Source organism: Acinonyx jubatus, chromosome B3 (assembly GCF_027475565.1).
Source record: "Acinonyx jubatus isolate Ajub_Pintada_27869175 chromosome B3, VMU_Ajub_asm_v1.0, whole genome shotgun sequence".
Classification (NCBI taxonomy): domain Eukaryota; kingdom Metazoa; phylum Chordata; class Mammalia; order Carnivora; family Felidae; genus Acinonyx; species Acinonyx jubatus.
Genome location: NC_069386.1, coordinates 27,514,475 through 27,527,271, shown reverse-complemented (window position 1 = coordinate 27,527,271; position 12,797 = coordinate 27,514,475). Strand labels below are relative to the sequence as shown.

Sequence of the window (12,797 nt, the reverse complement as noted above, 5' to 3'; positions counted from 1 at the left end):
CTGAAACGAATGTAACATGTTACCAGCTATACTCATTTAAAAGTAACTCTGTAGTTACCTTTATAGGGAAATTACTTTTTAAAAAATAAAGTACCTAATTCTAACTGGACGTTCTAATTCTTAATAATTTAGTATAATGAACACAGGAAGTCAGCGATTCATGGAGGAACAGAATTACAGGTATTACAATATGTACTTGAAAACAGTGAAATGGGGCTAATAAGTAATGACAGAGTAGGAAGAATGGATGAGTTAAAATATCATCATTTGGCAACATCACAATAAAAACCAATTTAGCAAGAATCATTAATGGATACTAAAGCAAGTGGATAAAAGTTTGTTGAGGAATATAACATTGCCACATAGTCTCCCTTAATCACCTCCATCAGTTTTTCATTAATTATTAAGAGAAAAGCTTACCTTTACAGTACTCTATAGACCCTGACAGACATCACCTAACCAAGTGGCTCAAGTTATCATCAGCAATGGGACAAATCAATATTACATGCTTCCTGAGCAGATGCACTGAGAAGGATACAACATTATATCTGGTATTCCCGCCAAAGTGCATCACTTGAATTTAAATATGAGGAAACTGTGAAATAGACTATGAATTTGCTGGTTTGCACTCTAAAAAAGGCAAGGTCCTGGGGCACCTGGTTGGCTCAGTCAGTTAAGAGTCCGACTTCGGCTCAGGTCATGATCTCACAGTTAGTGAGTTCAAGCCCCACGTCGGGCTCTGTGCTGACAGCTCAGGCTGACAGCCTGCTTCAGATTCTGTGTCTCCCTCTTTCTTGCCTCTCCCCTGCTTGTGCTCTGTCTCTCTGTCTCTGTCTCTCTCAAAAAATAAATAAGCATTAAAAAAATGTTTTAAAAGACAAGGTTCTAAAGACAAAGAAAGGCTAAAGAACTGTTGCAGATAAAAGAAAACTAAGACATGGTAACTCAACACATAAGATGCTAAATGAAAAAAAAAACGTTGCTATAAAGGACAGTATTAGGGCAATTGGCAAAATCTAAATATGGACCGTTGTCAAGAAAAGACTTATAAAACCCATTTTCTTTCTACATGAGAATGTGACTCAAGGTTCACTTTCTGGTTCTAGGAAGCTGACAGCCATGTGGCCAGAGAATAACACTTAGAAATGACCTCTGATGGACAAATAGCACCTGACTGGAGGTCGGTGAACACCTGGTAGAGATCCTATTACTTGGACTCCTGAGTGCAATGCCTCTGGGAACAAGTATGTCTCCTGTGGGGCTTGGGAGCTCTGCCTCTGTGACTTTACCCTAGGGGGCACAAGGCTCATAAGGCAGGGCTGCTGTGGCATTGCCTACTGCAGCTCTGCCTCCAGGCCCCTGAGCCATGCTTTGCCTCTGCTGCCAACCTTCAGCAGGAGAGGGCACAGCACTAGCTATGGCTCCTGTCCTGTGTCCCTGAGTGTGTCTGAGGCAAATGTGGACCATACAGCTGAGCCCAAGAAAGCCCCTCCTAGTAAGCACTGTAGACTAGTTACCAGATATTAGTGCAAAATCCATGTTGAATTTCCTGAATGTGTTAATCACACTGTGTCTACTTAAAAGAATGCCCCAGTACCCCCCAAATACATGCTATATTTAAGAAAAAAATTGTTTTAGTTTTTATTTTAAGTAGGCTCCACGCCCGATGTGGGGCTTGACTCATGACAATCAAGAGTCACATGCTCTACCAACTAAGCCAGCCAGGCACCCCTGCATGCTGAATTTAAAGAATGAAAGTTCATGAAGTCCACTTCCAGAATGCTGGTGTGAGGAACCCTGTGGACCAGTTTCCCACTGAAACAACAACTGCCAAATAAAGTATTAAAATTGTTTTTCAAGTCTCTGAAATTGCCCTAAAAGCATATAGCAAATAAAGAAACACGTACTCAAGAAAAATCTACTAAATCACAGTGAGAACAGTGTAAGCCCTTAGCACATGAGCTAAGACCTATTTGTTCTCTCCCTCACTGCAATTCAGCTTCACAGAAGCTCCACTCCAGGCTGGTAACCAACCAAATGAGGTCCCCTCTCCCTTTAGCTCTCCATCACCAGGAAGAGCAGTTCTTCAGCATTTCTTATCCCCTTCAAGTTGAATAGGCTAAATATCTGATCAGTGTATCCAAGAGTTTAGGGACTTCTTTCCCCAACCCAGCCCCTACCCAGAGACTCTATCCCTGGTACAACAGACCCTGATCATCCTATCCTGTTTTAAACCTGAAGGTAGGGTGCAAGTCTCATGCTTAGAGAGGCAAGCAGAGATCAGAGGCTACCAACTACTCCCAATAACTAGTCTCAACAAATATACCTGCCTTAAATTAACTGGACAAGACTATGAAGCAACTAAAAGCTAGATGTGATACCCAATGAGGCAGACAAGAGAAAAATTAGGTAAAGAAACAGTCAAAGCCCAGCTAGTCATCTCAAGTAAAGGTGCACATACCCAAGACTATAACCTCTGAGGTGTGTGTCATTACAGGCTTCACAGGGGAAACAGACTTTACCAAAATACTCCACTAAACAAATTTAGGTCACTAAACAAATAAACAAGCAAACAATCCACCGAGATAAGGAGGTCAATCAAATTCCAGAGTTGCTATCATACATTACCTAAAATGTCCAGATATCAACACAATTCATGACAAAACAACAACAAAACAACCCAATTCAAAAATGGCCAAAAGACTTGAATAGACATTTCTCCAAAAAGATACACAAATGGCTAATAAGCACATGAACAGATGCTCAACATTGCTAAACATTAGGGAAACACAAATCAAACCCATATCACTTCACATCCACTAAAGTGACTACTATTCACAAAAACAAAACAAGTGTTGGTAAGGATGTGGATAAACTGGAAACCATGTGCACTGCTGGTGAAAATGGAAAATGGTGCAGCCACAGTGGAAAAGGGAATGGCAGTTCCTCAAGAGGTTACATATAGGATCACCATATGATCCAGCAATTCCCCTTCAGGGTATATACCCAAAAGAACTGAAAGTGGGGACTTAAACACATATTTATTTGTACATCGTGTTCATACCAGCATTATTCACAATAGACAAAAGGAGGAAACAAGTGTTCTACAGCAGATGAATGAACAAATGGACAGACAAAATACAATGGCCATGGTCCTTTCTGCTATACACGAAAAAGCAGCAAACGGTACAAGAAAGATTGTTATTCAACCTTAAAGAGGAATGAAATTCTGACACATGCTACAGCACAGATGAACCTGAGAGACAGTATGTTAAGTGAAACAGCAAGTCAAAAAATAACAAATATTTTATAAGTGAACTTAACATGAGGTACTGAGAGTAGTCACTTCCATAGAAACAGAATGTGATAGGCGCTGGGAGTGAGAACGGGGGGTTCCTGTTAAATGGGTACAGTGTTTCCGAAGGAGATTATGAAAAAGTTCTAGAGATGAATATTGGTGATGTCTAACACAACATGAATGCCTTTAACACAGCCAAACTATACAATTGAAAATGGTTAAAATAGTAAATTTTATGGCATGCATATTTTACAACAATAAAAAAATAACTGGAGCAACAGAGGCCTGAAAATGTTAAGCCCATGACTCCCTATCATCTTGAGATATAAACTAAGTCAAGAGCTTCCAGCATTATGAATCATAAACCAGAACGCCCATGGTAGGAGTGCCTGGAGCCTCCACAATATCTGCAGTCCATCCTACAATGACACTATTGCCATCTAGTGGTCCTTGAGCCCTAGACCTTTGGGGTCTCCTGTAACCTAGGTGCTATTCAACTTCAGGAGGAGATGCTGGGTCAAGTTACTCTCCAGGCAGTGCTTCTTGATGGGAAAACTGTTATTTCTGTCTTTTTTTTTGGTGTTCAAATGTACTAAGAAGATGGGTATAGGGACCATTCTACAGAGATTCTGTGCCTTTTTGCTCTTGATAGTTTGTCTTCATCTTTTTCCTTGCAGGTCTCTTAGGGGTTAAGTAGTATCAAGAGGAAGCAAGGCAAAGTTTTCCTGTTTATTCTGCATGCTGGGAATGAGGAACATTTTAGGTTCATGAATAACTTATTGTATATTTGTATTATAATTAAAGATAAAATATTCTTGCTCCATTTGTTACACATGAAACAGAAGCAAAGAACACAAGGTAAACTATAAGTAAGTGCTTGAATGATGTTGGTTTCTATTAGGTGTAAAAGTTCAAAGAAAAAAAATGCTGTGTGATGGCATGATCATGTAATAATAAAAATAAGAACCCCCGCTCCCTAAATACAAGACATGCAAAAAAGCCAGGAGAATGTGACCTACATTACATACACTATACAAACAGGGAAAATGCAGGCAACTAAAACCGCCTGTAAGAGGGCCTAATTTCAGACTTCACAAAAATCTCAAACCATCCATTAAAAATATGTTCAAGTCACTAACTGGAATTAAGATAAAAACTTAAAAAAATATCTTCAAATAAGTAAAGAAACCATGCTTAAAGAGTAAAGAAGGTATGTGTAAATACAACTTCTCATCAAATAGAGAGTATTAATGAAGAGATAGAAATGACTTAAAAAAAAAAAAAACCCAAACTGAAATTCTGGAATTAAAAAGTACAATACTGGAATGAAAAAAGAAATCAATAGCAAATTTGAATATTCTCGGCAAAAGAAAGATTTAGTGAATTTGAACATAGATTGATAAAGACTGTACATTCTGAAGGGGGGAAAAGCATAAAGAAAAATAAACAGAACCTTAGAAAAATGTGAAACAACATTAAGTACATCAACACAGTCATAATGTTACTACCAGAAGGAGAGAAGAGAGGAAGTAGAAGAAAAAACATTCAAGGAAAAAAAGGCTGAAATTTACGAAACATGATGAAAATTCAAGAAGCTCAACAAACTCCAAGAGTTCCACACACAAGTCACATTGGTAAAAATGCTCAAAGATGAAGAAAAATTTTAAGAGAAGCAATAGAAAAATGAATGATAATACGCAAGACAATCTCAGTAAATTAACAACTGATTTCTTAGCAAATTTTAATTACAATTTTTAAAAAATGTTTAATTACAAAACACAAATTTGTTTCCCTTTCTCACCTAAACTGATTTGAAAAGCTATGGGACATATGTGCACAGAACTGTTGTTGGATTTATAATACATAGAATTGTAATATATTTAACAATAACAGCATAAAGGATGTGGGTGTGATCAAAGTTTTACTGAGTAAGGACATGGTAACTTAATAACTTGAATGCCGTAAGAACAAATAAAGAGAACAAAGAATGGTAAATAAAAAGGTTAACATATCGATGGGGTGCCTTGGTGGCTCAGTTGGTTGAGTGTCTGACTCTTGATTTCAGCACAGGTCATGAGCTTGGAGCTTAAGATTCTCTCTCTGTCTCCCTCTTTCCCTCTCCCCCAGCGCTCTCTCTCTCTCTCTCTCTCTTTAATAATAAAAATAAAAATAATTAAAAAATTTTTTAAATGGTTAACATATTAAACTCTATAAATCTATATTTGCTTTTCTTTATTTTAGAAACTTCTTTAAGGACATAAAATTATATAAAGCTTGCATTACTTTAATTATGTATTGCAACAATATATTGTTGGGTTTGTAACATAAAAACAATAACACAAATAAAAGAAGCAGCAATATACAAGCAAGGCTTCTATATCTAATTAGAATTAAATTAGCATAAGTCTAAAGTACATTTCTTAAAAAAATTTTTTTCTAATGTTCGTTTATTTTTGAGAGAGAGAGACAAAGCATGAGCAGGAGGGGCAGAGAGAGAGGGAGACACAGAATCAGAAGCAGGCTCTTGGCTCTGAGCTGTCAGCACAGAGCCCAACTCAGGGCTGAAACTCACAAACCATGAGACCATAACCCGAGCCAAAGTCAGCCACTTAACTGACTGAGCCACCCAGGGGCCCCTAAAGTAGATTTTCTAAGTTAAGATGTATATGGTAAGTTTAGAGCAACCACTAAAAATATAATGCAAAAATACATTGACAGGGAAAATATCAGGAGGGTGAGATTCAAGTGGTAAAACAGGAGGATCCTGAGCTCCCCTCCTCCCATGCACACCAAAACTACAGCTACCTATAGAACAACTCTCTAGGAGAACTACCTTAAGACTAACAGAATAGTTATTCTGCAACTAAAAATATAATGAAAAAGCCATATAGAGATGGGTAAGAGGGGCAGAGAGTCTAGTAGGAACTCATGCCCCCAGAGTAACAAACCAAAAGCAGAGGGATATCACAAAATGGAGGTTATCTCTCGGGAGCAAGGGGATCAAGCCCCACATCCGGCATCCCTACCCTGAGGACCTGCACTGAGTAGATGAGCCCATATAAAATCTGACTTTGAAAATCAGCCCAGCTTAACTCGAGAAGAACCAAAGGGCTACAGGATATTAAGACTCCAATCTTAAAGAGCCAGAGCACTATACCACTCACTCCATGACTCAGCATAGAGCCAGAAGTTTGAAAAGTAATTGGACCATGCATGAAGGAGATTATTTGACTAATTTTAGGGTATCTGCTAGAGGGGCTGGGATCTATAAGAACTTTCTCCAGGAACAGAAGTGGTGGTACAATTTTTATTATTCTCCTTCTAACTAGCTGACCTGGTGCTGGTGGGTACCATTTCTGGTAACTTCCATGCACCTTGCTAGCACCACTCTCCCCACCCTGGGGACTCACCCCACCCAAGCAGGCACACTTCCCAAGTGGCTTCCACCTAACTCCCATCCCCACAGCACCTGGTGGGAAGCATCAGCTGAAACCACACCCTCCTCTAGGGACTCCCACAGGGCAGAAGGGAAGGAGGAGAATCCTTGCCCACCAGCACACTCACAACAGTAGTGGCCTGGTTTCACAGTCAACCACACCAGGGGCCAGTCAAGCCCACCAGTGTGCCCACAGCAGTCACGGCTCAGCCATGATAGGAGGACATATGAAACCCACAGAGGCGACATCCCTGGAGCATGTAGTTCTGATAACCAGGGGGGATGGTGCTTCTGGGCCCCAAAGGAGACCCTGTATATAAGGCCCCTCTTTCAGGAACAGAAGACATAGTTGATCTACTTAATGCAAAGAAATAAACACAGAGAGTTAGACAAAATGAGGAGACAGAGGAACATGGTCCAAATGAAAGAATAAGACAAAACCTCAAAAAAGAACTAAATGAAATGTAGATAAGCAAGCTACCTGACAAATGGTTCAAAATAATAGTCATAAAGATGCTCACCAAATTTGGGAGAAGAGTGAATGATCTCAGGGACAACTTCAACAAAAGAGAAAATATTAAAAAGTTCAATCAGAGCTAAAGAATACAATAACAAATAAAAGACATACTAAACAGAATCAACACCAGATTACATAATACAGAAGAACAAATCAGGAATCTGGAAGAGAGGGTAGAGGAATTCAGCCAAGCAGAACAGCAAAAAGGAAGGAAGGATGGATTTTAAAAGATACTTTAGGGAACCCCTGGGAAAGCATCAAACACACTAACAATTGCATTACAAAGGTCCAAGAAGAAGAAGAGAGAGAAAAAAAGGCAAAAAAGTTATTTGAATGAAAACATAGCTGAAAACATTCCTAATCTGGGAAAAGAAACAAACATCCAGGTCAAGGAAGTAAAGAGAGTCCCAAAAAAGATGAGCCCAAAGATGTTCATATAAAGACACATAATAATTAGAATATAAGAAATTAAAGACAAACTCTTAAAAGCAGCAAGGAAAAAGCAATTAGTTACATGCAAGGGAACCACTGTAAGTCTGTCAGCTGATTTTCAGCAGAAACATTGCAGACCATAAAGGAGTACAATGAAATATTCAAAGTGCTTAAAAAAAAAAAAAAAAAAAAAAAACTATTGAGAATACCCTACCTGGCAAGGTTATCATTCAGAATTGAGGGAGAAATACAGAGTTTTGGAATCAAAAGTTAAAGAAGTTCATTACCACTAAATCAGCCTTATAAGAAATGTTGAAGTAAATTCTTTAAGTGAGAAAGAAAAGGCCAAAACTAGAAGAAAATTATGAATGAAAAAATTTCACTAAGAAAAGGAAACATATAGTAAAAGTGGTAGATCAACCACTTATAAAGCTATTATCAAGGTTAAAAGTCAACATTAGTAAAATCAACTATGTCTAAAATAATTAGTAAGAGATCCACAAAATTTAAAAATGTAAAATATGACATCAAAAAATTAAAATGTGAAGGGGAAGTAAAAGTGTAGCATTTTTACATAGTGTTTGAACTTAAGTAACCATCAACTTAAAATAGACTGCTATATGTACAGAATGTTATATATGAACCTCAGAGTAACCTCAAACCATAAAACTATAATATACAAAAAATAAAAAGGAATCCAACAGTAACACTAGATAAAATCATTGATTCACAAAGAAAGAGAGCAAGAGAAAAAAAAAAAAGAACAGAGAACTACAAGAACAAACAGAAAACACTGAACAAAATGACAATGTGTACATGTCTACCAATAATTACTTGAAACATAATTGGATGAATGCTCCAGTCAAAAGACAATGGGTGGCTTAATGGATTAAAAAAACAAAAAACAAAAAAAACACCAAGATCCAACCATATGCTGCTTACAAGAGACTCACTTCAGACCAAAAGACATGTACATATTGAAAATGAAAGGATGGAAAACAATAACCCATGCAAATAGAAATAAAAAGAAAACTGGCATAGCAATACTTATATCAGACAAAATAGACTTTAAAATAGACTACAACAACAGACAAAGAAAGGTATTATATAATGATAAAGGGATAAATCCACAAGAAGATATAGGGATTTTAGGTATCTATGCACCCAATATAGGAGCATCTATGTATATAAAGCAAATATTAACAGATTTAAGAAAGAAATTTACAGTAATGTATTAAGAGTAAATGGTTTTAATACCCAACTTACATCAACAGATAGGTCATCCAGATAGACAGTGGACAAAGAAACAGTGGACATAAATGACACATTAGACCAGATGGACCACATGGACTTAACAGATGTACACAAAACCTTCCAACCAAAAACAGCAAAATACACATTCTTTTCAAGTGCACATGAACATTCTCCAGGATAGATCACATATTGAACCACAAAACAAGTCACAATAAATTCAAGAATACTGAAATCATATCAAGCATCTTTTGACAATTACAGTATGAAACTAGAAATCAACTGCAAGAAAAAAACTGAAAAAAAAAAACCCACAAACAAGTGGAGGCTAAAAACAGCATACTACTAAACAACTAAGGGGCCAATGTAAAAATCAAACAGGAAATTTAAAAATACCTTAAGACAGGTGCACCTGGGTGGCTCAGTTGGTTAAGCATCTGACTTTGGCTTAGGTCATGATCTCACAGTTTATGAGTTTGAGCCCTGCATTGGGCTCTCTGCTGTCAATGTGGAGCCCACTTCGGATCCTCTGTCCGCCCCCCCCTCTCTGAACGTCCCTTATTCATGATCTCTCCTTCTCAAAAATAAACATTAAAAAAATAAAAATAAAAATAAAATACCTTAAGACAAAACAAAAACAAACACAATACTCCAAAATCTATGGGATGCAGCAAAAGCAGTTTCTAAGAGAGATGTTTATGTCAATACAGGCTTACCTCAAGAAACAAGAACTATCTCAAACCACCTATCTTTACACATAAAGGAAGTGGAAAAAGAACAAAAAACCCCCAAATTAATAGAAGGAAGAAAATAGTAAAGATCAGAAACTAAAAGAAACAACAGAAAACATCAATGAAACCAAAAGCTGGTTCTTTGAAAAAATAAACAAAATTGATAAGCCCTTAGCCACACTCATCAAGAAAAAGAGAGTGACCCAAAATAAATAAAATCAAAAATAAAGAAGAGAACTTACAACTGATAGCACAGAAATACAAATGACTTCTATGAACAATTATATGTAAATAAATAGGACAACCTAGAAAAATGGATAAATTCATATAAGCACACAATCTTCCCAGGCTGAATCAGAAAAAAATAAAAATTTGAACAAATCTACTACTAGTAATGAAACTGAGTCAATAATTAAAAAAAAAAAATCCAAACTCTTTCTATGAAGCCAGAATTACCTTTGATTCCAAAACCAGACAAAGACCCCACTAAAAAGGATAATTACAGTCCAATATCCCTGATGAGCCCGGATGCAAAAATGCTCAAAGGATACTAGCAAATCAAACTCAACAATACATTAAAGAATTATTCACCATGATCAAATGTGACTTACTCCTGGGCTGCAGACTGATTCAACATTCACAAATCAATGTGATACACTATGTTAATAAAAGAAATAAAATAATAAGAACCATACAATCCTGTCAATCAATGTAGAAAAAGCATCTACAAAATACAGCATCCTTTCTTGATTAAAAACCCTCAAGAAAGGAGGGATAGAAGGAACATACCTCAAAATCATAAAGGCTATATATAAAAGACCCATAGCTAATGTCATCCTCAATGGGGAAAAGCTGAGAGCCTTTCCCCTACTGTCAGGAACAAGACAAGGATGCTGGTACTATTTAACATAGTACCGGAAGTCTTAGCCTCAGCAATTAGGTAACAAAAAGAAATAAAAGGCATCCAAATCAGCAAGGAGGAAGTCAAACTTACACTCTGCAGATAACATGACACTCTATATAGAAAACCAGAAAGATTTCACCAAAAAATTACTACAACTAATACATGAATTCATCTAAGACACAGAATATAAAATCAATGTACAGATATCAGTTGTATTCGTATACACCAATAATGAAGCAGCAGAAAGAGAAATCAAGGAATAGATCCTACCTGCAATTGCATCAAAAACAATTAGATACCTAGGAATAAACCAAACCAAAGAGGTAAAAGATCTGTACTCTGAAAATTATAGAAAACTTAAGAAAGAAATTGAAGAGGACACAAAGAAACAAAAACATTCCATGCTAATGGATTGGAAGACTGTTGTTATAATGTCTATACTACTCAAAGCAATCTACACATTTAGTGCAATCCCCATCAAAACACCACAAGCATTTTTCACAGAGCTAGAACAAACAATCCTAAAATTTGTACGGAACCACAAAAGACCCTGAATAGGCAAAACAATCCTGAAAAAGAAAAACAAAACTGGAGGCATCATAATTCCAGAATTCAGCTGTATTATAAAGCTGTAGTCAAAATAGTATGGTACTGGCACAAAAACAATAAATCAATGGAACAGCATAGAAAATCCAGAAACGGACCCACAAGTGTATGGCCAATTTATCTTTGACAGAGCAAGAAAGAATATCCAATGGAAAAAGTTTCTTCAACAAATGATGTTGGGAAAACTGGATAGCAACATGCAGAAGAATGAAACTGGACCACTTTCTTAAACCATATACAAAAATAAACTCAAAATGGATGAAAGACCTAAATGTGAGACAGGAAACCATCAAAATCCTAGAGGAGAACACAGGCAGCAACCTCTTCGACATCAGCCACAACAACTTCTTGCATATACATCATCAGAGGCAAGGGAAACAAAAGCAACAAAAAAAACTTTGGGACTTCATCAAAATTAAAAGCTTCTGCACACTGAATGAAAGAATCAACAAAACTAAAAGGTAGCTTAGGGAAGGGACCAGATATTTGCAAATGACATATCTGATAAAGGGTTACTATCCAAAATCTATGAAGTTAGCAAACTCAACACCCAAAAAACAAGTAATCCAGTTAAGAAATAAGCAGAAGATATGAATAGACACTTGTCCAAAGAAGACATCCAGATGGCTAACAGACACATGAAAAAATGCTCTACATCACTCATGATCAGGGAAATACAAATCAAAACCATGATGAGATACCACCTCACACCTGTCTGAATCCCTAAAATTAACAACAGAAAAAAAAAACAACAACAGGTGTTGGCAAAGATGTGGTAATGAAAACTGGTGCGCCACTCTGGAGAACAACATGAAGCCTCCTCAAAAAGTCCAAAATAGAACTACCCTACCATCTAGCAATTGTACTACAAGGTATTTACCTAAAGGATACAAAACTACAGATTTGAAGGAGGACATGCCCCCAATGTTTAAAGCAGCATTATTTTTTTTTAACATTTAATTATTTTTGAGACAGAGCATGAACGGGGGAGGGGCAGAGAGAGAGGGAGACACAGAATCAGAAGCAGGCTCCAGGCTCTGAGCCATCAGCCCAGAGCCCGACGCGGGGCTCGAACTCACGGACCGCGAGATCATGACCTGAGCGGAAGTCGGACGCTTAACCGACTAAGCCTCCCAGGCGCCCCTCAAAGCAGCATTATTAACAACGGCCAAGCTATGGATAGAGCCAAATGTCCATCGACTGATGAATAAAGAAGATGTGATATATTTATATAGGAATGTTACTCAGCCATCAAAAAGAATGAAAACTTGCCATTTGCAATGATGTGGATGGAATTAAGCAAAATCAGAGAAAGATAAATACCATATGATTTCATTCATATGTACAATTTAAGATACAAAACAGGGGCGCATGGGTGGCTCAGTCGGTTAAGCCTGCGACTTCAGCTCAGGTCACGATCTCACGGTCCGTGAGGTGAGTTCGAGCCCCGCGTCGGGCTCTGGGCTGATGGCTCAGAGCCTGGAGCCTGCTTCTGATTCTGTGTCTCCCTCTCTCTCTGCCCCTCCCCCGTTCATGCTCTGTCTCTCTCTGTCTCAAAAATAAATAAACGTTAAAAAAAAATTAAAAAAAAAAAGATACAAAACAGATGAACAGATGGAGGG

General features: G+C 37.4%; 1 protein-coding gene across 4 annotated transcripts in view; it reads right to left on the bottom strand.

Moving 5' to 3' along the window:
- NIPA1 (NIPA magnesium transporter 1) overlaps nucleotides 1-12,797 on the bottom strand; it is a 90,527-nt gene that overhangs the window by 57,639 nt on the left and 20,091 nt on the right. The gene's annotated exons all lie outside the window — the stretch shown is intronic.